This window comes from Heptranchias perlo, chromosome 9 (assembly GCF_035084215.1).
Source record: "Heptranchias perlo isolate sHepPer1 chromosome 9, sHepPer1.hap1, whole genome shotgun sequence".
In the NCBI taxonomy this organism is placed as follows: Eukaryota; Metazoa; Chordata; class Chondrichthyes; order Hexanchiformes; family Hexanchidae; genus Heptranchias; species Heptranchias perlo.
Genome location: NC_090333.1, coordinates 5,440,206 through 5,466,459, shown reverse-complemented (window position 1 = coordinate 5,466,459; position 26,254 = coordinate 5,440,206).

Genomic DNA, 26,254 nt, shown 5'->3' with positions numbered 1-26,254 from the left:
GAAGAGGGGGAGATCGGGGGGGAGATCGGGGGGGAGAGGGGAAGATCGGGGTGAAGAGGTGGAGATCGGGGGGGAGAGGGGGAGATCGGGGGGGAGATCGGGGGGGAGAGGGGGAGATCGGGGTGGAGAGTGGAAGATCAGGGGGGAGAGGGGAAGATCGGGGGGGAGAGGGGGAGATCGGGGGGGAGATCGGGGGGGGAGAGTGGAAGATCGGGGTGAAGAGGTGGAGATCGGGGTGAAGAGGGGGAGATCGGGGGGGAGATCGGGGGGGAGAGGGGAAGATCGGGGTGAAGAGGTGGAGATCGGGGGGGAGAGGGGGAGATCGGGGGGGAGATCGGGGGGGAGAGGGGGAGATCGGGGTGGAGAGTGGAAGATCAGGGGGGAGAGGGGAAGATCGGGGTGAAGAGGTGGAGATCGGGGTGAAGAGGGGGAGATCGGGGGGGAGATCGGGGGGGAGAGGGGAAGATCGGGGTGAAGAGGTGGAGATCGGGGGGGAGAGGGGGAGATCGGGGGGGAGAGGGGGAGATCGGGGGGGAGAGTGGAAGATCGGGGTGAAGTGGTGGAGATCGGGGTGAAGAGGGGGAGATCGGGGGGGAGAGGGGAAGATCAGGTTGAAGAGGTGGAGATCCAGGGGGGAGAGGGGAAAATAGGGGTGAAGAGGAGGAGATCGAGGGGGAGAGGGGAAGATCAGGGGGGAGAGGGGAAGATCGGGGTGAAGAGGGAGAGATCAGGGGGGAGAAGGGAAGACGGGGGGGAGAGGGAAAGATCAGAAGGGAGAGAGGGAGATCGGGGTGAAGGGGGACGATCGGAGGGGAGAGGGAAAAATAGAGGTGAAGAGGGGGAGATCGGGGGGGGGGAGAGAGGAAGATCAGGGGGGAGAGGGGAAGATCGGGGTGAAGAGGGAGAGATCAGGGGGGAGAGGGAAAAATAGAGGTGAAGAGGGGGAGATCGGGGAGGGGGAGAGAGGAAGATCAGGGGGGAGAGGGGAAGATCGGGGTGAAGAGAGAGAGATCAGGGGGGAGAGGGAAAAATAGAGGTGAAGAGGGGGAGATCAGGGGGGAGAGAGGAAGATCAGGGGGGAGAGGGGAAGATCGGGGTGAAGAGGGAGAGATCAGGGGGGAGAAGGGAAGATCGGGGTGAAGAGGGAGAGATCAGGGGGGAGAAGGGAAGACGGGGGGGGAGAGGGAAAGATCAGAGGGGAGAGGGGGAGATCAGGGTGAAGAGGAGGAGATCCAGGGGGGAGAGGGGAAAATAGGGGTGAAGAGGGAGAGATCGGGGGGGAGAAGGGAAGTCTGGGGGGCAGAGTGGAAGATCAGAGGGGAGAGGGGGAGATCAGGGTGAATAGGAGGAGATCCAGGGGGGGAGAGGGGAAGATCGGGGGGAGAGGGAAAGATCGGGGGGGGGGGAGAGGAGAAGATCGGGGGGAGAGGGAAAGATCGGGGTGAAGAGGGAAAGATCGGGGTGAAGAGGGAAAGATCGGGGGGGGGGGAGAGGGGAAGATCGGGGGGAGAGGGAAAGATCGGGGTGAAGAGGGAAAGATCGGGGTGAAGAGGGAAAGATCGGGTGGGGGGAGAGGGGAAGATCGGGGGGAGAGGGGAAGATCCAGGGGGGAGAGGGGAAAATAGGGGTGAAGAGGGGGAGATCGGGAGAGAGAAGGGAAGATTGGGGGGGGAGAGGGGAAAATCAGGGGGAGGGGAAGATTGGGGAGAGGGGGAGATCGGGATGAAGGGGGGAGATCGGGCGGACATCAGGGGGTGAAGAGGGGGAGATCGGGGGGGACATTGGGGAGGTGAAGGGGTAGATCGGAGAGGGAGACATCGGACATCGGAGCCGGGTGGAAAGGTAGGTTGATTTTGTGTATTAACGTCGTGCAATGGATTTTGATATACTTTATGTCGTTTCTTTTTCCCTGATCCGGCCCTTCAGGCTTGAATCAGAAGCGGTGGGCAAGCTGCCCAGGTAAGTTAAAAATCGTTCTAAGTATGTAATCTGTCACAAGGAAAGTGCCTTAAGTACCTCAATGAGGTACATTTGCCTCTTTAACTATCATCCCGCCGGCTTTAATCGCTGGCGGGACTTCCAGATTCGGGACGTCCGCGCGCACACAGGTGCGTCCGTGGGGAACTCGGAAGTCGGCGGGTTGCAGCCTGATTCTGAACCCGAACAGGATTTCCCCGATTTTCGGAGCCCCCCCTGCCCCCAACGCACCTGTAATTTCCCTGTAAAATTGAGCCCATGGTGTGGGGAGAGAGGAGGGTGGTTTATGTTTACTTTTGAGCTGCCTGTGATATTGGAGAATGTACAGTTAATTTCATGGTCAATTATTCATGATCAGATCAGCCATGATCTTATTGAATGGCGGAGCAGGCTCGAGGGGCCGATTGGCCTACTCCTGCTCCTATTTCTTATGTTCTTATACAGAAAGGGGGCACTCATTTTGTACTCACTTATTCACTCAGGTGGTTATAATTTGCACGGCCACGTACAACCAAAGCGTTCTGATGTGACATGATGTTCTCGGATGATTGATGGGTTGAAAGAGTTGTAACTGATGTAAGGGTTTCCTTCTGATGTTAGAGCATTTTAGAGAGATCTTTATCATGGATCTAATCAATGGTACATCCTGACCTGTGAGTGTTTCAGGTTGACAAAGGGTACAATTAGTGGGAAAATGTTCTGTTCTTCAGCACTTAATAAGCGCACGGTTCACTTTATATTGTTTTGCGTGCTGCATTTCTACTGTTGTTCGAGCGTAATTTTTGTTTGCTTTTTTAACAGTGGGGCTGATGGTGTGCTATGACCTCCTTTCACAGTGGGCATTATGTGCTGACGGTGGGCATTGTGTGCTCACAGCAGGGCATTGTGTGCTGACAGTGGGCATTGTGTGCTCACGGTGGGCATTGTGTGCTCACAGTGGGCATTATGTGCTGACGGTGGGCATTGTGTGCTCACAGCAGGGCATTGTGTGCTGACAGTGGACATTGTGTGCTCACGGTGGGCATTGTGTGCTCACAGCAGGGCAGTTTGCTGACAGTGGACATTGTGTGCTCACAGTGGGCATTGTGTGCTCACGGTGGGCATTGTGTGCTCACAGTGGGCATTATGTGCTGACGGTGGGCATTGTGTGCTCACAGCAGGGCATTGTGTGCTGACAGTGGACATTGTGTGCTCACGGTAGGGCATTGTGTGCTGACAGTGGGCATCGTGTGCTCACGGTGGGTATCGTGTGCCCATGGTGAGCATCGTGTGCCCACGGTGGGCATTGTGTACTGACAGTGGGCATCGTGTGCTCACGGTGAGCATTGTGTGCCCATGGTGGGCATTGTGTACTGACGGTGGGCATCGTGTGCTCACGGTGAGCATTGTGTGCCCATGGTGGGCATTATATGCTGACAGTGAGCATTGTGTACCCCGGTGGGCATTGCGTGCTCACGATGGGCATTGCGTGCTCACGGAGGGCATTGCGTGCTCCCGGAGGGCATTGCGTGCGCACAGTGGGCACTGTGTGCTGAGAGTGGGCATTGTGTGCTCACGGAGGGCATACGACATACGACAATGATGGACAGGAAAAGACTCACTGATCCATCCAGCCTGCCCCACACTGGGCATTGTACGCACACGGTGTTACTAGCGATGTCATACTGTGACATGCTGGGGATTGACATATTTGTGGACTTTCACTACACATTCAATCATACCTTTCAACATAAACAAATGTGTCGGCCCAAATCTTGCTGGAGTGGGGCATCTAGCGACGTGCCCCATTAGTTAGACCTTTTTTCCTCACCCTTCAGCTCGAAATCCTTTTGCCCTGTAAGTTGCTGGAAGTGCGAGCTGATAACAGCGCAGTAAGGGCAATGGAGCATCTGGGACCTTAGTGAACAGCGGGACCAGTAGTCTATCTCCTTAACCCATGAGATTTAATGATTGAGAAAGGAATAGAGGAACGATGGAGAAGGAGGGTGAATTAGAGCCAAATCAGGTACAGAAAGAGAAATAAAGAGAGGGAAAGAAAGATTGGATTAGGGGAGATAGAAAAGAGACCGAAAGGAAAAGTAAGAATAAAAGTCAAATTGTAAACTTTTTAAATCTCGAAGAAGAATTCACTACCTGCAGAAATGAGACTCCACAGTTTAAATTGTTCCCTTTCAGGGCCGAAGAGTTTGGTCGGCATTGCATTAACAATTGTCATTAAAAAGGTACTTACGCTGTTAATTATGAGCTCTAACTTTCTGTGGCGACTTTAATTCGACTTTAATTTGCAAATCCAGCAAGTTCTTACACATAACGCGGAGGGGTTAAGGGCGAGCTGCCGTTTGTGTGAAGCGAGCGGTGGACAGCAAGTTACAGCGATTCGTAACTCTTCCCCTGAACTCGCTGGCCGAGTTGCGCCTTGATAATGGCGCGTGCCCACAACACGCCGTTATTTTTCCCAAACAACATTTGGGCCATTGTTTCGTGCCTTTCAGAAAAGCCCATTGATCACGGGTCTAATGACCATCGCTTTTCAAAGCTAACGGTGAGATGACATTAGTGTTATGGTCAACGATTGACAAATGGCACTGGGAAGTAGGCCCATTGTGAGATCAAGAGCTGTCTCTTGGCAACAATACTTGCAAATTAATGAATAAAAAAAACTCAAGGTTACTGACGTTATGAAAATCGGGTACCCTCCAAGATTTGTTTAAAAAAACCTGTTTGTTCAATAGATTGCAGAGAATACATTCCGGGCTTTGGGCCCTGGCGTCACCGGGGTCAGTGTTGGCGTGGAGCGCACACCGGGGTGGGCAGTAGACGGAGAGACACCAATCCGCCCACCTCGACCGCTTCAGTGGGAGGCCCCATCGATTTTAGACATAGGGCCTCATTTGAAGAGGAGAGGTGAGCAGCCAGCGAGAATCACAAGGTTTACATCACCCCCCTCTCCGCCCCCCCCCCCCCCGCCACCCTGCCCGCCCCTTTAAGGTGCTGCAGCACCTTAAAGGGGCGGGCAGGAAACGTCGGGGGCGTTAAATAGAGCAGCAGATTTCAGCGACAGGGAGATTTAATGAGCACTCGCAGCAGCATGGAGATGAACCGATGGACGCCTTTAAGATTTGAAACTCTTTCTTTCTCTCTCCCGAGAGGGAGGGAGTGCGAAGAAAAAAGAAAAACGAGTGCCGAACATGTCTGTAGTTTGACTGCGGCTGAGGACCCCTTTAAATTGCGCTGTAAATGGCCGCACCCCAAACCTGCCGGTTCGAGGGCGGGTTGAGGAGACGGCGATGTCAGCGTTAATTGGCGTGAAAATGGCGTTAGGGCTACCGACAGCATCAATTGACCACTATTTAAATATTTTAATTAGGCCTCCCCAGAACGGCCCCGCCTCCAGAATTTATATTCTCGCAATTTTCATCACAATACCGCCCCCTGCCCCCCCCCACCTACGCCCCTCCCCCCCCCACACCCAAAAACGGGGTGGTAGCTGGATGAAAATTACCCCCCGGTTTAGAATTTTAGATCTCCAACTCTAACTGCTGAAATCCATGATCTGCAGCTGGAGAATGCTTTTGTACCATAACCAGGACAAGTACCAAGTGCTATAAAGAAAAGGAAAGAAAGAACTTGCATTTATATAGCGCCTGTCACGGCCTCAGGACGTCCCAAAGCGCTTTACAGCCAAGGAAGAACTTCTGAAGTGCAGTCACGGTTGTAATAACGCGGGAAATGCGGCAGCCAATTTGCGCACAGCAAGATCCCACAAACAGCAATGAGATAAATGACCAGATGTTATATAGCGGACACTGCAACCCTCCGTGACCCCTGCGCTCCTCCAATTCTGACCTCTTGCGCATCCCCGATTTTGATCGCTCCGCCACGGGCGGCCGTGCCTTCAGCTGCCTGGGCCCTAATCTCTGGAATTCCCTCCCTAAACCTCTCTGCCTCTCTCCCCTCCTTTAAACCTACCCCTTTGACCAAGCTTTAGGTGACCTGTCTTAATATCTCCTTACGTGGCTCGGTGTTAAATTTTGTTTGATAACACTCCTGTGAAGCACCTTGGGACGTTTTATTACAGTAAAGGTGCTATATAAATGCAAGTTGTTGTTGTTGTACTAATGGACACTATTGTGGGAGCATATCATAGAATCATAGAAACATAAAAATTTACGGCACAGAAGGAGGCCATTCGGCCCATCGTGTCTGTGCGTGCCGGAAAAGAGCTATCCAGCCTAATCCCACTTTCCGGGGCTTGGTCCGTAGTCCTGTGGGTTACGACACTTCAAGTGCACATCCAAGTACTTTTTAAATGTGATGAGGGTTTCTGCCTCTACCACCCTTTCAGGCAGTGAGTTCCAGACCCCCACCACCCTCTGGGTGAAAACATTTCCTCATCTCCCCTCTAATCCTTCTACCAATTACTTTAAATCTATGCCCCCTCGTTATTGACCTCTCTGCTCAGGGAAATCGGTGCATCCTATCCACTCTATCTGGGCCCCTCATAATTTTATACACCTCAATTAAATCTCCCCTCAGCCTCCTCTGTTCCAAAGAAAACAACCCCAGCCGATCCAATCTTTTCTCATAGCTAAAATTCTCCAGTCCTGGCAACATCCTCGTAAATCTCCTCTGTACCATCTCAAGTGCAATCACATCTTTCCTATAATATGGTGACCAGAATTGTACACAGTACTCAAGCTGTGGCCTAACCAGTGTTTTATACAGTTCTAGCATAACCTCCTTGCTCTTATAGTCTATGCCTCAACTAATAAAGGAAAGTATCTCTTATGCCTTCTTAACCACCTTATCTACCTGTCTGCTACCTTCAGGGATCTGTGGACATGCACTCCAAGGTCCATCTGTTCCTCTAAACCTCTCAGTATCCTCCCATTTATTGTGTGTTCCCTTGCCTTGTTTGCCCTCCTCAAATGCATTACCCGGATCGAACTCCATTTGCCACTTTTCTGCCCACCTGACCAGTTCATTGATATCTTCCTGCGGTCTATAGCTTTCCTATTCACTATCAACCATACAGTCAATTTTTTTTATCATCTGCAAGCTTCTTAATCATGCCCCTTACATTTAAGTCTAAAGCATTAATATATACCATAAAAAGCAAGGGACCTAGTACTGAGCCCTGCAGAACCCCACTGGAAACAGCTTTCCAGTCACAAAAGCACCCATCGACCATTACCCTTTGTTTCCTGCCACTGAGACAATTTTGGATCCAACTTGCCACTTTCCCTTGGATCCCATAGGCTTTTACTTTTATGACCAGTCTGCCATGTTGGAGCTTGTCAAAAGCCTTGCTAAAATCCATGTAGACTACATCAAACGCGTTACCCTCATCGACCCTCCTTGTTACCTCCTCAAAAAATTCAATCAAGTTAGTCAGACACGACCTTCCCTTAACAAATCCATGCTGACTGTTCTTGATTAATCCGTGCCTTTCTAAATGACGATTAATGCTGTCCCTCAGAATTGTTTCCAATAATTTGCCCACTATCGAGGTTAGGCTGACTGGCCTGTAATTCCTCGGTCTATCTCTTCCTCCCTTTTTAAACAACGGTGCAATGTTAGCAGTCCTCCAATCCTCCGGCACCATGCCTGTAGCCAGAGAAGATTGGAAAATGATGGTCAGAGCCTCTGCTATTTCCTCCCTTGCTTCTCTTAACCTTAGCCTATGATACATATCATCCGGGCCTGGCGATTTATCGACTTTCAAAGATGCTAATCCCCTTAATATTTCCTCCCTCGCTATGTTTATCCAATCCAATATTTCACACTCTTCCTCCTTTATGTGTAATGTTTACACATATGTGAATGTGAATGTGTAAAATTTCTTCATTGTACAACTTGTGGACATTTAACGATTTGCTATGGCCCCTGTTCTTAAAACAATATGTGGCTCAGTGAACAACAGCTTATAAACCTGCTGACTCACTGAACAACAAGAAGTCAAGAACTTTACTCACCCCCCTGTTCTTAAAGGTGTAGACATGGTTTTTAAAGTATAGACTCTGAAATTCCACGTGGTGAGTTGTGCCAGGTTTGCACCATTGAGTCCTGAGTTGCGTCCACTGAATTCTCCAGAATTTTATAGGTCAGCTCCTTTGCATGTCCCATGGAGGATCCATTGATGGGACATGTATAATGGGAGCAATATGCTGGGGGCGCTTGGAAATTAAGAAAGTAGCCTTCAAAAAGCCAATTGTGATGTAGGATTGCAGCAGGAGGCCTTGGGAACAACAAGTAAAGAAATAACTTGCATTTATATAGCACCTTTCATGACCTCAGGACGTCCCAATGAAGTACTTTTGGAGTGTTGTAATGTAGGAAACATGGTAACTAATTTACGCAATGCAAGGTCCCACAAACAGTAATGTGATAATGACCAGATTACCTGTTTTTAGTGATGTTGGTTGAGAGATAAATATTGGCCAAGACACCAGGGAGAACTTCCCTACTCTTCTTCAAAGTAGTGCAATAGGATCTTTCATGTATACCTGAGAGGGCAAACAAGGCCTCAGTTTAATGTCTCATCCAGAAGATGGCATCTCTGACAGTGCAGCACTCCCTCACTTCTGCACTGGAGTGTCAGCTCTAGATTTTGTGCTCAAGACTTTGGAGTGGGACCTGAACAGACAACCTTCATGACTCAGAGGCGAGTGTGCTACCCACTGAGCCACAGCTGGCACCAGGCACATAGCAAAGTGTTTGGATCACTCAGTTGATGTGAGCTAGCTGCACTGCGTTGACCAGGTATCCTTTTGTCCCACTTTTCAAGAATGGCTACTGCTGCAGGATCTGGCACTGTTGGCCAAGAAAAGGGGATGAGGGCGCGACAAAGAGGAGCAGTGGAAGAGCATGTAAGCTTTGTGAGCATGGCCTCCAAACCCTCCTGGATAAGGTTGAGTAAAGGAGATACAGACTGTTTGGTCTCCATGGGAGGAAGTTGCAGAAAAATGCACCATGTGGATGGAGGCGGCACCAACTTTTTCACACCAGGACTACAGACCAATGTGGCAAAGAAGTTCAATGACCTGACCAGGGCAGGCAGGGTATACAGGAAAGGGTGCACTTATTTTGTGCTGACTTATTCAATCTGGCGATTAACATATTGATAGGGGATTCAATTGTAAGGGGAACCGATAGGCGTTTCTGCAGCCACAAACGTGTCTCCAGGATGGTATGTTTCCTCCCTGGTGCTAGGGTCAAGGATGTCACGGAGCAGCTGCAGGACATTCTGGAGGGGGTGGGTGAACAGCCAGTAGTCGTGGTTCGTATCGGTACCAACGACATAGGTAACAAAAGGGATGAGATCCTGCAAGGTGTATTTAAGGAGTTAGGAGATAAATTAAAAAGCAGGCCTTCAAAGGTAGTGATCTCAAGATTACTACCAGTGCCACGTGCTAGTGAGTATAGGAACAAGAGAATAGACCAGATGAACGTGTGGTTTCAGGGATGGTGTAGGAGGGAGGGATTTAGATTCCTGGGACATTGGGACCGGTTCTGGGGAAGGTGCGACCTGTACATGCGGGACGTGTTAAACCCGAGCAGGACTGGGACCGATGTCCTTGCGGGGGTGTTTGCTAGTGCTCTTGGGGAAGGTTTAAACTAGAATGGCAGGGGGATGGGAACCTGAGCAGGGAGACAGAGGAGGGGGAAACAAGGATAGAAACAAAAGACAGAAAGGGAAGAAGCAATAGTGGAAGTCAGAGAAAACAAGGGCGAGAAACAAATAGGGTCATCGTGCAAAATAAAACTAAGATGGCTAGCAATCTTAAAAAGACAAATCTAAAGGCATTGTGTCTTAATGCGTAGAGCATTCGCAAAAAGGTAGATGAATTAACTGCGCAGATAGATATTAACGGTTATGATATAGTTGCGATTACGGAGACTTGGCTGCAGGGTGACCAAGGATGGGAATTGAACATCCAGGGGTATTCAATATTTCGGAAGGACAAGCAAAAAGGGAAAGGAGGTGGGGTAGCGTTGTTAGTAAAGGAGGAAATCAATGCAATAGTGTGGAAGGATATTGGCTCGGAAAATCACGATGTGGAATCTGTATGGGCGGAGCTAAGAAACACCGGGGGCAGAAAACATTGGTGGGGGTTGTCTATAGGCCCCCAAACAGTAGTGGAGATGTAGGGGAGGGCATTAAACAGGAAATTAGCGATGCATGCAAGAAGGGTACAACTATAATCATGGGTGTCTTTAATCTACATATAGATTGGTCAAACCAAATTAACAATAATACTGTGGGGGAGGAATTCCTGGAGTGTGTAAGTGATGGTTTTCTAGACCAATACGTTGAGGAACCAACTAGAAAACAGGCGATTCTAGATTGGGTATTGTGCAGTGAGAAAGGATTAATTAACAATCTTGTTGTGCGGGGTCCCTTAGGGAAGAGCGACCATAACATGATAGAATTCCTCATTAAGATGGAGAGTGAAGTAGTTGAATCCGAAACTAGGGTCCTGAATCTAAATAAAGGAAATTACGAAAGTATGAGGTGCGAGTTGGCTAGGATAGATTGGGGAACTTTACTAAAAGGGATGACGGTGGATAGGCAATGGCTAATATTTAAAGAACGTGTGCAGGAATTACAACAATTATTCATTCCTGTCTGGTGCAAAAATAAAACAGGAAAGGTGGCTCAACAAAGGAAATTAGGAATAGTATTAGATCCAAAGAGGAGACATATAAAAGTGCCAGAAAAAGTGGCAAGTCTGAGGATTGGGAGCAGTTCAGAATTCAGCAAAGGAGGACAAAGAGATTGATTAAGAGGGGAAAAATAGAGTATGAGAGTAAACTAGCAGGGAACATAAAAACTGACTGTAAAAGCTTCCATAAATATGTCAAGAGAAAAAGATTAGTGAAGACAAATGTAGGTCCCTTACAGTCAGAAATGGGGGAAATTATAATGGGGAACAAAGAAATGACAGAACAATTAAACACATACTTTGGTTCTGTCTTCACAAAGGAGGACACAAGTAACCTGCCAGAAATGTTAGGGAACCAAGGGTCTAATGAGAGGGGGGAACTGAAGGAAATCAGTATTAGTAAAAAAATAGTGCTAGGGAAATTAATGGGGCTAAAGGCTGACAAATCCCTAGGGCCTGATAATCTACATCACAGAGTACTAAAGGAAGTGGCCCTGGATACAGTGTATGCATTGGTGATCATCTTCCAAAATTCTATAGACTCTGGAACAGTTCCTACAGATTGGAGGGTGGCAAATGTAACCCAACTTTTTAAAAAGGAGGGAGAGAAAAAAACAGGGAATTACAGACCAGTCAGCCTGACATAAGTAGTGGGGAAAATGCTAGAGTCTATTATAAAAGATGTGATAACAGAACACTTGGAAGGCATTAACAGGATTCGACAAAGTCAGCATGGGTTTATGAAAGGGAAATCATGCTTAACAAATCTACTGGATGTGGTGTTCTTAGATTTTCAGAAGGCTTTTGATAAGGTCCCACATAAGAGGTTAGTGTGCAAAATTAAAGCACATGGGATTGGGGGGAATATACTGGTATGGATTGAGAATTGGTTGACAGGCAGGAAACAGAGAGTAGGAATAAACGGATCTTTTTCCGGGTGGCAGGCAGTGACTAGTTGGGTACCGCAGGGATCAGTGCTTGGGCCCCAGCTATTCACAATATTTATCAATGATTTGGATGAGGGAACTAAATGTAACATTTCCAAGTTTGCAGACGACACAAAGCTGGGGTGGAATGTGAGCTGTGAGGAGGATGCAAAGAGGCTCCAATGTGATTTAGACAAGTTGGGTGAATGGGCAAGAATATGGCAGATGCAGTATAATGTGGATAAATGTGAGGTTATCCACTTTGGTTGTAAAAACAGAAAGGCAGATTATTATCTGAATGGTGATAGATTGGGAAAAGGGGAGGTACAACAAGACCTGGGTGTCCTTGTACACCAGTCGCTGAAAGTGAGCATTCAGGTGCAGCAAGCAGTTTGGAAGGTGAATGGTATGTTGGCCTTCACTGCAAGAGGATTTGAGTACAGGAGCAGGGATGTCTTACTGGAGTTATACAGGGCCTTGGTGAGACCACATCTGGAGTATTGTGCACAGTTTTTGGTCTCCTTATCTGAGGAAGGATATCCTTGCCATGGAGGGACAAAGGTTTACCAGACTGATTCCTGGGATGGCAGGACTGATGTATGAGGAGAGATTGGGTCGACTAGGCCTATGTTCACTAGAGTTTAGAAGAATGAGAGGTGATCTCATTGAAACATATAAAATTCTAACAGGACTAGACAGACTAGATGCAGGGAGGATGTTCCCGATGGATGGGGAGACCAGAACCAGGGGTCACAGTCTCAGGATACGGGGTATGTCATTTAGAACCGAGATGAGGAGAAATTTCTTCACTCAGAGGGTGGTGAACCTGTGGAATTCTCTACTATGGAAGGCAGTGGAGGCTAAGTCATTAGATATATTCAAGAAGGAGATAGATATATTTCTTAACGCTAAAGGGATCAAGGGATATTGGGAAAAAGCAGGCACAGCGTACTGAGTTAGACGATCAGCCATGATCATTTTGAATAGCGGAGCAGGCCCAAAGGGCCGAATGGCCTACTCTTGCTCCTATTTTCTATGCTTCTATGTTTCTATGTTGGTCATGGGTCGGGGGGGGGGGGAGGGAGGTTGGTGCAAAGAGGACTGGTGTGTTGTGGTGTTCTAGGATGTGTACTGGATTGAAATATTGGTCCTTTATTTGAAGGTAGGGGAGAAGGAATGAAGGCAGTGTGGGCAGCACTGGACTGTATTAAACAGAAGTGAAGACTTCAATGATCAGTTGTGCTCTAATGCACCTTGTAGCAGCCATTGAGAAGCCTTCTGAGTGATGGTCATCCCAGTGCTCTCCTCCGTAAACCTCTACCTCCAAAGCAGCTAGGGCCACCCCATCAGGAACGTCCAAGCCCAGGGATTGTTGATAAAGTGCCACATAATAGGCTAGTTAGCAAAATTAACGCCCATGGGATCAAAGGGCCAGACAGCAGAGAGTAGTGGTGAACAGTTGTTTTTCAGACTGGAAAGAAGTGTACAGTGGTGTTCCTCAGGGTTCAGTATTAGGACCACTGCTCTTTTTGATGTATATTAATAACCTGGACTTGGTTGTAGAGGGTATAATTTCAAAGTTTGCAGAAGACACAAAACTAGGAAATGTAGTAAACAATGTGAAGGAAAGTAACTGACTTCAGGAGAACGTAGACAGCGAAATGGACAGACACATGGCAGATGAAATTAACTCAGAGAAGTGTGAAGTGATGCATTTTGGTAGGAAGAATGCGGAGAGGCAATATAAACTAAATGGTACAATTTTAAAGGGGGAAACCCGGGGGTACACAGACACAAATCTTTGAAGGTGGCAGGACAAGTTGAGAAGGCTGTTAAAAAAGCATATGGGATCCTGGGCTTTATTAATAGAGGCATAGAGTACAAAAGCAAGGAAGTTATATCCTTTATAACTCATTAGTTAGGCCTCAACTGGAATATTGTGTTCAATTCTGGGCAACACATTTTAGGAAGGATGTCAAGGCCTTAGAGAGGGTGCAGAAGAGATTTATTAGAATGCTACCATGGATGAGGGACTTCAGTTTTGTGGAGAGTCTGGAGAAGCTGGGGTTGTTCTCCTTAGAGCAGAGAAGGTTCAGGGAAGATTTGAAATCATGAACGGTTTTGACAGAGTAAATAAGGAGAAACTGTTTCCAGTGGCAGAAGGGTCGGTAACCAGAGGACACAGATTTAAGTTGATCGGCAAAACAGCCAGGGGTGACATGAGGAAACATTTTTTTACGCAGCGAGTTGTTATGATCTGGAATGCACTGCCTGAAAGCGGGGGTGGAAGCAGATTCGATAGTAACTTTCAAAAGGGAATTTGATAAATACTTGAAGGGAAAAAATTTACAGGGCTACGGGGAAAGAGCAGTGGAACGAGACTAATTGGATAGCTCTTTCAAAGAGCCGGCACAGACATGATGGGATGAATGGCCTCCTCATGTGCTGTACCTACTATGATACTATGATAGTCTGTCAGGTTGGTGGCCGGTCGGGTCGGGGGGTTGGTGTGGAGTTGTTTGAGAAGAGGTAGTTTATTCCCTTTACTAAAATGATACCAGTACTGAGGAGGTTATACCTATCAGGAAAGATTGAACAGACTGGGGCTCTTTTCTCGAGAAAAGACAAGGCTGAGGGGGTGACATAATAAGGTCTTTAAAATTATGAAAGGGTTTGATAGAATAGACAACGAGAAGATGTTTCCACTTGCGGGGGAGACCAAAACTAGGGGCCATAAATATAGAATAGACACTAATAAATCCAATAGGGAATTCGGGAGAAGCTACTTTACCCAGAGAATGATTAAAATGTGGAACTCACTACCGCGAGGAGTAGTTGAGGCGAATAGAATAAACACATTTAAGGGGGAGCTAAATAAACACATGAGGGAGAAAGGAATAGAAGGAAACGTTGATGGGATTAGTTGAAGACGGGTGGGAGGAGGCTCGTGTGGAACATAAACTGCATCAGTTGGGCCGAATGGCCTGTTTCTGTGCTGTACATTCTATGTAATTCTGTTTGGGATTTCCCCCTTCTGAATCCATGGGAAACTAGGTTTTTGTTTATAGATTATTCTCAAATTTACTCTTGATAAATATTTCCATTATTTTATATGGAATTGACCGAAGTCTACTAGGTCTGCGGTTGCCTGGGAGATCATTCTTTTTGAATATGGGCACCACATTAACCCATTTCCAATCTACTGGTAGCTCCCCAATGTCCACTCACTCCCTCGTAATGATTATCAGTGCCTCATTGATCTCCCCTTCTTTGTTTTGAATCCGTTTAGTCTGTCTAGGAGTTCCATCTCATTTGTGACAAAATCATTGATTTACTTGGCACTCGGAGCGGAGTTACAGGCGGGACCGGACCTGGGAGAGAGCGCAGGACTCGGAGACTACTAAAGGCCCAGGCTCGAAGGCCTACCCACACTCGGAGCGGAGCTACAGGCGGGAGCGGACCTGGGAGAGAGCGCAGGACACGGAGACTACTAAAGGCCCAGGCTCGAAGGCCTACCCGCACATCGGAGCGGCAGAGAGCCAATCGGTGAAAAAACAAGGAATGACGTCACAGGACAGCAGGTCAGTGATTAGCTGGTGAGTATTAGATTTTTTCTCTGAGTTAGGGAATTGGATAAAATTGAATTAAAAGCTAGAAGCGTAAAACTACTGGTAGCTTATTAAAATTAAAGCTTAAACTACTTAACTAGAGTAATATAACCAAAAATAACCGTATTTGAGGCTTAATTTGTTTTTTGCTTGGTTTAAATTAATCTAATAAATTAAGGCCAAGGCAGGGCAGCTCAGACCCGTGGAATGCACGATCTGTGCCATGTGGGCACTCCAGGACGCTTCCCGTGTCCTGGACAACCACAGGAGCAGGAAGTGTCGTCAGCTGGAGGAGCTCGAGCTCCGGGTTTCGGACCTTAAGCAGCAGCTGGCGTCACTGCAGTGCATCCGCGAGGCTGAGAGTTTCGTGGACAGCACGTTTCAGGATGTGGTCACCCCGCAGCTTAGGAGAGTGCAGGCAGAGAGGGACTGGGTGACCGCCAGACAGACAAGGATGAGCAGGCAGGTAGTGCAGGAGTCCCCTGAGGGCATCTCGCTCTCCAACCAGTATTCAGTTCTGGGTGCTGGTGGGGGAGAGGGTTCCTCTGGGGAGTGCAGCCAAAGCCAAGACCAGAGCACCATGGGTGGCTCAGCTGGACAGGGGGGGAGGAGAAAGGTCGAGAGAGCAATAGGGTCAGGGGATTCTATATTTAGGGGAGCAGACAGGTATTTCTGCGGCCACATGGTACGCTGCCTCCCTGGTGCCAGGGTCATGGATGTCACTGAGCGACTGCAGGATATTCTGAAGGGGGAGGGTGAACAGCCAGAGGTCGTGGTCCATATCGGTACCAACGACATAGGTAAAAAGAGGGATGAGGTCCTGCAAGCAGAATATAAGGAGTTAGGAAATAAGTTAAAAAGCAGGACCTCAAGGGTAGTAATCTCAGGATTACTCCCAGTGGCTCGTGCTAGTGAGTATAGGAATAGGAGAATAGATCAGATGAATGCGTGGCTGGTGGGTTGGTGCAGGAGGGAGGGATTTAGATTCCTGAGGAATTGGGACCGATTCTGGGGAAGGTGGGACCTGGACAAACCGGATGGGTTGCTACTGCTGTTGGGGAGGGTTTAAATAGAGTGGCAGGGGGATGGGGACCTGAGCGCGGAGTCAGAAGGGAGTAAAGTTGAGAGCAGCATGAGAGGGGAGGACCCAGGGGAAATTTACAATACAAATAGTACAAATAGTTGTTCAAGAACAAGTGAAAGGGAAAAGCGTATAGCAGCAGAAAGAAAGTACTTTAGGCACTACAGATAAAGTGAAAACTAGAAGGCGTAAGGCGATTAACCCAGCATCAAAGCTGAAGGTCAGGCTAGGGTGTGTGGCCCAACTAAGAGTTCTATATACAAACACACGGAGTATAAGGAATAAACTAAATAAACTACAGGTACAAATTCAAATTGGAGGGTACGACATGATAGCTATTACTGAGACATGGCCGCAGGATGGTCAGGATTGGGAACTAAATATACCAGGTTATAAAGTCTACAGGAGAGATAGGTAAAATGGAAGAGGGGGAGGAGTAGCCTTAGTGATTAGAGATGAAATCACTTCAATGATAAAGGAGGATATAACGAGAGGTAAGCAGCCAACAGAGACCTTATGGGTTGAATTGAGAAATAGGAAAGGACCCAAGAATTTATTGGGAGTTGTATATAGGACCCCTGGCAGCAGCTCTGCAGTGCTAGATTGTATAAATGCAGAGATTAGACAAGCATGTAACAAAGGCATAGTGGTCTTAATGGGGGACTTTAACCTTCACATAGATTGGGAAAAGTAGATTAGCAACTGTCAGAAAGGTATTGAATTTCTTGAGTGTGTCCGGGATAGTTTTCTACAGCAGTATGTCCTAGAGGAAACAAGGGGGCAAGCCATACTAGATTTAGTAATGAGTAATGAACCAGATTTAGTTAACAACTTAACTGTGCGTGAACATCTATCCAATAGTGATCATAACATGATCGAGTTTAAGGTAGTGTTTGAAAGGGAAAAAAGTGAATCAGCTGCTGAGATTCTAGACTTGGGCGAGGCCGACTTCAATGGGATGAGACAGAGACTGTCCACAATAAACTGGGCAAATCTGTTAATGGGTAAAATGACTGATGATCAGTGGGAAATGTTTAAAGAAACATTTAACGAGATACAGAATCGGTTTATACCCCTGAGGGGCAAGAACTCTACTTGCCAAAAAAAACAGCCATGGACAACTAAAGAGGTAAGGGACAGTATAGCATATAAGGAAAGGGCATACAAAAAGGCAAAAAATGGCACAGATCCTGGCGAATGGGAAAGATACAAAGATCAACAAAGGGTCACAAAACAGATACGAAGAGCTACAAAAAGAGAGTATGAAAAGAAACTCGCAAGGGATATCAAAACCAATACGAAGAACTTTTATAGTTATATTAGGAAAAAGAGGGTTGTCAGGAGCAGTGTTGGCCCCTTAAAAACTGAAAGTGGGGATATTATCATTGATAATGGGGAAATGGCGGACATGTTGAATAATTACTTTGCGTCAGTGTTTACAGTAGAAAAAGAGGATAGCATGCCGGAAATCCCAAGAAAACGAATATTGAATCGGGGACAGGGACTCGATAAAATTAACATAAGTAAAGCAACAGTAATGAAGAAAATAATAGCACTAAAGAGTGACAAATCCCCAGGACCAGATGGTTTCCATCCCAGGGTTTTAAAGGAAGTAGGTGAGCACATTGCGGATGCCCTAACTATAATCTTTCAAAGTTCTCTAGATTCAGGAACTGTCCCTCTAGATTGGAAAATTCCACATATCACTCCACTTTTTAAGAAAGGAAAGAGAGGGAAACCGGGGAATTATAGACCAGTTAGCCTAACATCTGTTGTAGGGAAAATGCTGGAGTCTATAATTAAGGATAGGGTAACTGAACACCTCGAGAATTTTCAGTTAATCAGAGAGAGCCAGCATGGATTTGTGAAAGGTAGGTCGTGCCTGACAAACCTGATTGAATTTTTTGAAGAGGTGACTAAAGTAGTGGTCAGGGGAATATCAATGGATGTTATTTATATGGACTTCCAGAAGGCATTTGATAAAGTCCCCCAGAAGAGGCTGTTAGCTAAGATAGAAGCCCATGGAATTGAGGGAAAAGTACGGACTTGGTTAGGAAGTTGGCTGAGCGAAAGGCGACAGAGATTAGGGATAATGGGTAGGTACTCACATTGGTGGGATGTGACTAGTGGAGTCCCACAGGGATCTGTCTTGGGGCCTCAATTATTCACAATATTTATTAACGACTTAGATGAAGGCATAGAAAGTCTCATATCTAAGTTTGCCGATGACACAAAGATTGGTGGCATTGTAAGCAGTGTGGATGAAAACATAAAATTACAAAGGGATATTGATAGATTAGGTGAATGGGCAAAACTGTGGCAAATGGAATTCAATGTAGACAAATGTGAGGTCATCCACTTTGGATCAAAAAAGGATAGAACAGGGTACTTTCCAAATGGTAAAAAGTTAAAAACAGTGGATGTCCAAAGGGACTTAGGGGTTCAGGTACATAGATCATTGAAGTGTCATGAACAGGTGCAGAAAATAATCAATAAGGCAAATGGAATGCTGGCCTTTATATCTAGAGGGCTGGAGTACAAGGGGGCAGAAGTTATGCTGCAGCTATACAAAACCCTGGTTAGACCACACCTGGAGTACTGTGAGCAGTTCTGGGCACCGCACCTTTGGAAGGACATATTGGCCTTGGAGGGAGTGCAGCGTAGGTTTACTGGAATGATACCCGGACTTCAAGGGTTAAGTTACGAGGAGAGATTACACAAATTGGGGTTATATTCTCTGGAGTTTCGAAGGTTAAGGGGTGATCTGATCGAAGTTTATAAGATATTAAGGAGAATAGATAGGGTGGATAGAGAGAAACTATTTCCACTGGTTGGGGATTCTAGGAGTAGGGGGCACAGTCTAAAAATTAGAGCCAGACCTTTCAGGAGCGAGATTAGAAAACATTTCTACACAAAAAGGATGGTAGAAGTTTGGAACTCTCTTCCGCAAACGGCAATTGATACTAGCTCAATTGCTAAATTTAAATCTGAGATAGATAGCTTTTTGGCAATCAAAGATATTAAGGGATATGGGCCAAAGGCAGGTATATGGAGTTAGATCACAGATCAGCCATGATCTTATCAAATGGCGGAGCAGGCACGAAGGGCTGAATGGCCTACTCCTGTTCCTATGTTCCTATGTTCCTGGAGGGCATAGTCACAGGATAAGGGGTCGGCCACTTAAGACTGAGATGAGGAGGAATTTCTTCACTCAGAGAGTTTGGATCTTTGGAATTCTCTACCCCAGAGGGCTGTGGATGCTGAGTCGTTGAGTATATTCAAGGCTGTGATCGATAGATTTTTGGACTTTAGGGGAATCAAGGGATATGGGGATTGGGCGGGAAAGTGGAGTTGAGGTCGAAGATCAGCCATGATTTTATCGAATGGTGGAGCAGGCTCGAGGGTCCGCATGGCCTACTCCTGCTCCTATTTCTTACGTTGTTATTTTCTAATGTCCTGACCAACATTTTTCCTTCAACCAACATCACCAAAAACAGATTAACTCGTTGTTTGTGAGACGTTATTATGTGAAAATTGGTTGCTGCATTTGTCTGCTTCAAAACTAACTCATTGGCTCTCCTGAGAACATGAAAGTTGCAATGTAAATACAAGTTCATCCATGGTGAAGAAACTCATTTTTGAAAATTATTGAATCAAAGAATCTTACAGCACATAAGGAGGCCGTTCAGCCCAATCATGCCTGTGCTGACTCTTTGAAAGAGCTGTCCAATTAGTCTCACACCCCGACTCTTTCCCCATAGCCCTGCTAGCTTACTATTGAATCTGCTTCTACCACACTTTCAGGCAGTGTTTTTCAGATCATAACATTTTACTGCGTAAATAAAATTCTCTGGTCCTTGTGCTAATTATCTTAAATCTGTGTCCTTTGGTTACCAACCCCCTTGCCAGTTACATAGAATGCACAGCAAAAATGTAAAGTTTATGTAAAGAAACAGGCCGTTCGGCCCAGCTGGTTCATGCCAGTCTTTATGCTCCACCTAAAGCCTCCTCCCACCCCTCTTCATCTAACCCTATCAGCGTAACCTTCTATTCCTTTCTCCCCCATGTGTTTATCTAGCTTCCCCTCAACTACTCGTTGTGGTAACGAGTTCCACATTCTAACCACAGTGTAAAAAGTTTCTCCTTATTTACTCTATCAAAACCCTTCATTGTTTTGAGCACCTCTATTAAATCTCCCCTTAACCTTCTCTGCTCTAAGGAGAACAACCCCAGCTTCTCTAGTCTCTCCACATAATTGAAGTCCCTCATCTCTGGTATGATTCTGGTAAATCTCCTCTGCACCCTCTCCAAGACCTTCACATCCTTCCTAAAGTGTGGTGCCCCAGAATTGGACACAATTCTTCAGCTGAGGCCTAGGCGGACGAATAAGATCCCATGGCATTATTTTAAAGAGCAAGGGAGAGGGAGTTCTCCCCAGTTTCCTGGTCAATATTTATCCCCAAAACAACATAATTAAAAACAGATTATTATCACATTGCTGTGTGCAAATTGGCTGCCAAATTTCCCTACATTACAACAGTGACTACATGGATATTAGATGGTTCTTCTTTTCCCAGAGAGTAGTGAGCCTCTGGAATACGTTGCCGGCTGGTGCGGTCGATGCTGACTCTCTGCCTTCAAGAGGGAACTGGACTGGTTCCTGACTGGGGCAGAGGTCGCATCGTATAGAAGGTAAGTGTATTTATAGATAACACTTGCTCCATGTGACCTCCTGGACTGGTTTCAATTGCCTGAGGGGGCCAGAGAGGAATTTTCCAGAGTATTTTTTTCCCATATTGGCCCTGGGTTTTTTCTCTGGATTTTTGTCTCCCCCAGGAGATTACTTGACTAGGGGGGTGGGAGATGGGGGGATGGTGGGAAGAGGGGGGTGGGTGTTTAGCCACGATGGTCCAGCCGTCATGGTGTAGGGCAGGCTTGGTGGACCAGCTGGTCTTTTCCTGCCAATTTCGTACATTCATATGTTCAAAAGCACTTAATTGATTATAGAGCGCTTTGGGACGTCCTGAGATCATTAAAGAAGCTACATGCAAGTCTCCCTTTCTTTTAACCAGTGTTTTATAAAGTTTTAGCATAACTTAGTTGCTTCTATTTATAAAGCCAAGAATCCCATATGCTTTTTAACAGCAATCTCAACTTGTCTTGTCACCTTCAAAGATTTGTTTATGTGAACCCCCAGGTCTCTCTGATCCTGCACCCCCTTTAAAATTGTACCGATTCATTTATATTGCCTCTCCTCATTCTTCCTCCCAAAATGCATCACTTCACTGTATTAAATTTCATTTGCCACGTGTCTGCCCATTTTGCCAGTCTGTCTATGTCCTCCTGAAGTCTGCTACTATCCTCCTCACTGTTCACTACATTTGTAAGTTTTGCGTCATCTGCAAGCTTTGAAATTATGCTCCCTAAGTTCAGGTCATTAATATATAATCAAAAAGAGCAGTGGTCCTAATACTGACCCCTGGGGAACACCACTGTATACTTCCATCCAGTCTGATAAACAACCATTCACCATTACTCTCTGCTTTCTGTCTGTTAGCCAATTTTGTATCCATGCTGTCACTGCTCCTTTAATCCCATGGGCTTCAATTTTGCTAACAAGTCTATCAATTTTGTCAGACACAATTTGCCTTTAACAAATCCGTGTTGGCTATCATTTATTATCCCATGTTTTTTCAAGTGAAAATTAATTTTGGCCCGGAAGCTTTCCCACCACCGACATTAGGCTGAATGGCCTGTAGTTACCGGGTTTATCTCTCTCACCTTTTTTGAACAGGGCTGTAACATTTACAATCCTCCAGTCCTCTGGCACCACTCCCATATCCAAGGAGGGTGGAAAGATGGTGGCCAGCGACTCCGCTATTTCCACCCTTACTTCCCTCAGCAACCAAGGATGCATCCCATCCAGACCAGGTGACTTTTCCACTTTGAGCGCTGCCGACCTTTTAAGGAATCTTACAACACCAGGTTATAGTCCAACAGTTTTATTTGAAAATCACAAGCTTTCGGAGATTTTCTCCTTCATCACACACCTGACGAAGGAGGTAAGCTCCGAAAGCTTGTGATTTTCAAATAAAACTGTTGGACTATAACCTGGTGTTGTAAGACTCCTTACATTTGTCCACCCCAGTCCAACCTTTTAAGCACCTCCTCTTTATCTATTTTTATCCTCTCCAATTTCTCTACCCCCCGCCCCCCTCCTTAACTGTGACATTGGCAGCATCCTTTTCTTTTGTGAAGACAGATGTAAAGTACTCATTTAGTACCTCAGCCACGGCCTCTGCCTCCACAAGAAGATTTCCTTTTTGGTTGCTATTCGCGCCCCTCCCCCCGCCCAACTTTCTTTGACTATTCTTCATACATTTGTATAAGACTGAAGGGATGAATATTTGCCCAGTGAAATACTGTATTCATCCCGTGGTTCTAAATTAGTTGTGGGACATTATGTGCACCATCCAGGTGTTATATTATGTACTTACGTGATAGTGTTTAAAATTCTCATTCTTGTTTTCAAATCCCTCCATGGCTTCACCCCACCCTATCTCTGTAACCTCCTCCAACCATACAACCTCTCTAACTCTCTCCCCTCCTTTAAGATGCTCCTTAAAACCTACCTCTTTGGCCAATCTTTTGGTCACCGGACCAAATATCTCCTTATGTGGCTCAGTGTCAAATTTTGTTGGATAACATTCCTGTTTTTTTAAACAATGTTAAAGGCACTACACAAATGCAAAGAGAGTCTAACCACCTCCCCTTGACATTCAATGGCATTAGCATCGCCGAATCCCCCACCATCAACATCCTGGGGGTCACCATTAACCAGAAACTTAACTGGACCAGCCATATAAATACTGTGGCTACGAGAGCAGGTCAGAGGCTGGGAATTCTGTGGCGAGTGACTCACCTCCTGACTCCCCAAAGCATTTCCACCATCTACAAGGCACAAGTCAGGAGTGTGATGGAATACTCTCCACTTGCCTGGATGAGTGCAGCTCCAACAACACTCAAGGAGCTCGACACCATCCAGGACAAAGCAGCCCGCTTGATTGGCACCCCATCCACCACCCTAAACATTCACTCCCTTCATCACCGGCGCACTGTGGCTGCAGTGTGTACCATCCACAGGATGCACTGCAGCAACTCGCCAAGGCTTCTTCGACAGCACCTCCAAAACCCACGACCTCTACCACCTAGAAGGACAAGGGCAGCAGGCACATGGAAACAACACCACCTGCACATTCCCCTCCAAGTCACACACCACCCCGACTTGGAAATACATCGCCGTTCCTTCATCGTCGCTGGGTCAAAATCCTGGAACTCCCTTCCTAACAGCACAGTGGGAGAACCTTCACCACACGGACTGCAGCGGTTCAAGAAGGCGGCTCACCACCACCTTCTCAAGGGCAATTAGGGATGGGCAATAAATGCCGGCCTCGCCAGCGACGCCCACATCCCATGAACGAATAAAAAAGAAAATTGTTGTTATTGATAATATTTTCACTGGGGACAGTTATTACTAAAAAGGATTGAAAACACCAAGAATGGCTACAGAACAATATTCTTGATTAAAGCGTAGTCAGTCAGTGTGCTTATAGGTATTAGGACCCTGACATTGCCAGAGAAATTCAATGTAAAATCAAATCAGATTAAAAATTACAGGTGGATCACATCTTTTGTTGATGCCACACAGGCCTGATTCTGAAAGGTGGGTCACCAAATTCATTCTGTCACCAGTCAGAATAATTTCAGTGATTGCCATTACCATCTGAGTAAATAATCCATACACATTTGTTATTTGCACTTCCTGAGAAATAAAAACTTTATTTGAAATTATTAGTACTCCAGTTACTGTCAAAAATTAATACTCTAGTTCAGTTTTTTTTTTAAAAAGTATAGCAATGAGTTTCACATTCACAACTGTTACAGTCAAGCAATTGACAACATTGATGGACGGCAAACACTGGCACTCTCCATGTGGACAAGACATCTTCATACTTCAGTACAGTGACATGAACAGTCATTATGGGAATCCACAAGGTGACTCATGTCCATAGACTTCTTACGAATCTGGGAGTTCTATCCACGGGGCGATCTGTTAATATATTAATACATGCTTGAGTAATAGTAGAACTAGTTTTAAGGAAATAATTACTTCCATATATACTCTGCGTATATAATCGATAATATATTAGAAATATATTAAAAATCTGCAGCACTTGGCTTCCCGTTGTCAGTGTTTTCATAGAATGATACACCGAACATTAGGATGGATGTCAAGGCCTTAGAGAGGGTGCAGAAGAGATTTACCAGAATGGTACCAGGGATGAGGGACTTCAGTTATGTGGAGAGTCTAGAGAAGCTGGGGTTGTTCTCCTTAGAGCAGAGAAGGTTCAGGGGAGATTTGATAGAGGTGTTCAAGAGCATGAAGGGTTTTGATAGAGTAAATAAGGAGAAACTGTTTCCAGTGGCAGAAGGGTCGGTAACCAGAGGACACAGATTTAAGGTGATCGGCAAAAGAGCCAGAGGCGAGATGAGGAACCATTTTTTATGCTGATAGCTGTAATCATCTGGAATGCACTGCCTGAAAGGGCGGTGGAAGCAGATTCAATGGTAACTTTCAAAAGGGAATTGGATAAATACTTGAAGGGAAAAAATTTGCAGGGCTATGGGGAAAGAGCATGGGAGTGGGACCGTTTCAAAGAGCTGGCACAAGCATGATGGGCCGTATGGCCTCCTCCTGTGCTGTACCTACTGTGATACTATGAAACAGGAGGAGGCCACTTGGCCCATCGTGCCTGTGCTAGCACTTTGAAAGAGCTGTCCCATTAGTTCCAATGTCCTGCTCTTTCCCCACAGCCCTGCAAATTTCTTCTTTTTTCACACTTTTTGTGTCAATTTTTTCCATTAGAAAATCCAATGTCCACTTTTTTAAAAGTTTCACATTGGTTGTGCAAACTTTTGACTTCAATGGGGAGTAAAATCGGGCAAGGTGTAAAATGGGCGGCCGATCTGATCCAGTCAGTTTCCCGCCGGGCGGGTTAGGTTAAAATTAACCCCCGTGGATTTCCCAGGACAGGAGTACAACCTTCTCCTTAACGTTAGGTGGAAAAGCAGCAGTTAATATATATTGCCAACCACTGCGTGATTGACGGGATAATTACTCAATCATCTCCATTCTGGCCAGGAATAGCCGTCTCACTATATGAAGCCATCTCTGAACTCAGGAAACCTAGCGATACATTCTGCCCAACCTTAAAATAAAATGGGCGCAACCAACCCCATTCATAGATGCCTGACTTCTCCCCCCCCCCCACCCCCACTCACTGGACGATTCCGCAAATTGCGATTGTTGAAGATTACCTTCCCTTAAACCTCCCCTCTTCCCCCTTTGTTGGCCACCCCTCAATGCATCGCCGGCTCTTGCCATCTGCGCCGGTCCGCAGGGGGGAGTTCTTGTACAGAAGTGGTGAAACTCAGCTTCTGACTCAGCAGGAGAGCCAACTCCTTCCTCCTCCCCCACCACTGCACCGAGAAGAAACGCAGGCCTTGCGAGAAAGTATGTGGTATCCATCAAACTACCTCTTCCATCCCCCATTAAAAAGGGATCTTCAAGCTGCGGAAGAACATAGGAACAGGAGTAGGCCATTCAACCCCTTGAGCCTATTCTGCCATTCAATATGATCATTGCTGATCCTGCATCTCAATGCCATATTCCCGCTCTCTCCCCAGACCCCTTGATGCCTTCTGTGTCTAGAAATCTATCTGTCTCCTTCTTAAATATATTCAGTGACTTGGCCTCCACAGCCTTCTGTGGTAGAGAATTCCACAGGTTCACCACCCTCTGAGTGAAGAAATTTCTCCTCATCTCAGTCCCAAATGCCCTACCCCGTATCCTGAGACTGTGACCCCTCGTTCTAGACTCCCCCAGCCAGAGGTAATTTTTCTTGCCTTGGTTCCCCTGACCTCTAGGCCATTCTC